The following is a 2,001-nucleotide window of genomic DNA, read 5'->3' on the forward strand; positions in this document are numbered from 1 at the left end:
GACCCTCAGCAGTGTCTCAACTATATCATATACACTAATCGGGCTGCAATTCCGGAATCAAGTATCACTTGTAGAATATCGGTAATTGTGTTTGGTGATCTGGAGCCGAGTCATAGACCCTCAGCAGTGTCTCAACTATATCGTATACACTAATTGGGTTGCAATTCCGGAATCACGTATCACTTGTAGAATATCGGTAAATGTGTTTGGTGATCTGGAGCCGAGTCATAGACCCTCAGCAGTGTCTCAACTATATCATATACACTAATTGGGTTGCAATTCCCGATTCAAGTATCACTTGTAGAGTATCGGTAATTGTATTTGATAGTCTGAAGCCGAGTCATAGACCCTCAGCAGTGTCTCAACTATATCATATACACTAATCGGGTTGCAATTCCGGAATCAAGCATCACTGCTAGAGTATCGGTAATTGTGTTTGGTGATCTGGAGCCGAGCCATAGACCCTTAGCAGTGTCTCAACTATGTCATATACACTCATCGGGTTGCAATTCCGGAATCAAGCATCACTGCTAGAGTATCGGTAATTGTGTTTGGTGATCTGGACCCGAGACATAGACCCTCAGCAGTGTCTCAACTATATCGTATACACTAATTGGGTTGGAATTCCGGAATCAAGTATCACTTGTAGAGTATCGGTAATTGTGTTTGGTGATCTGGACCCGAGCCATAGACCCTCAGCAGTGTCTCAACTATATCGTATACACTAATCGGGTTGCAATTCCGGAATCGAGTATCACTTGTAGAGTATCGGTAATTGTGTTTGGTGATCTGAAGCCGAGTCATAGACCCTCAGCAGTGTCTCAACTATATCATATACACTAATCGGGTTGCAATTCCGGAATCAAGTATCACTTGTAGAGTATCGGTAATTGTATTTGATAGTCTGAAGCCGAGTCATAGGCCCTCAGCAGTGTCTCAACTATATCATATACACTAATTAGGTTGCAATTCCGGAATCAAGCATCACTGCTAGAGTATCGGTAATTGTGTTTGGTGATCTGGAGCCGAGCCATAGACCCTCAGCAGTGTCTCAACTATGTCATATACACTCATCGGGTTGCAATTCCGGAATCAAGCATCACTACTAGAGCATCGGTAATTGTGTTTGGTGATCTGGAGCCGAGTCATAGACCCTCAGCAGTGTCTCAACTATATCATATACACTAATTGGGTTGCAATTCCGGATTCAAGTATCACTTGTAGAGTATCGGTAATTGTATTTGATAGTCTGAAGCCGAGTCATAGACCCTCAGCAGTGTCTCAACTATATCATATACACTAATCGGGTTGCAATTCCGGAATCACGTATCACTTGTAGAATATCGGTAAATGTGTTTGGTGATCTGGAGCCGAGTCATAGACCCTCAGCAGTGTCTCAACTATATCATATACACTAATTGGGTTGCAATTCCGGATTCAAGTATCACTTGTAGAGTATCGGTAATTGTATTTGATAGTCTGAAGCCGAGTCATAGACCCTCAGCAGTGTCTCAACTATATCATATACACTAATCGGGTTGCAATTCCGGAATCAAGTATCACTGCTAGAGTGTCGGTAATTGTGTTTGGTCATCTGAAGCCGAGTCATAGACCCTCAGCAGTGTCTCAACTATATCATATACACTAATCGGGCTGCAATTCCGGAATCAAGTATCACTTGTAGAATATCGGTAATTGTGTTTGGTGATCTGGAGCCGAGTCATAGACCCTCAGCAGTGTCTCAACTATATCGTATACACTAATTGGGTTGCAATTCCCGATTCAAGTATCACTTGTAGAGTATCGGTAATTGTATTTGATAGTCTGAAGCCGAGTCATAGACCCTCAGCAGTGTCTCAACTATATCATATACACTAATCGGGTTGCAATTCCGGAATCAAGCATCACTGCTAGAGTATCGGTAATTGTGTTTGGTCATCTGAAGCCGAGTCATAGACCCTCAGCAGTGTCTCAACTATATCATATACACTAATCGGGCTG

This window comes from Perkinsus marinus (assembly GCF_000006405.1).
Source record: "Perkinsus marinus ATCC 50983 genomic scaffold scf_1104296932892, whole genome shotgun sequence".
Lineage (NCBI taxonomy): Eukaryota > Perkinsozoa > Perkinsida > Perkinsidae > Perkinsus > Perkinsus marinus.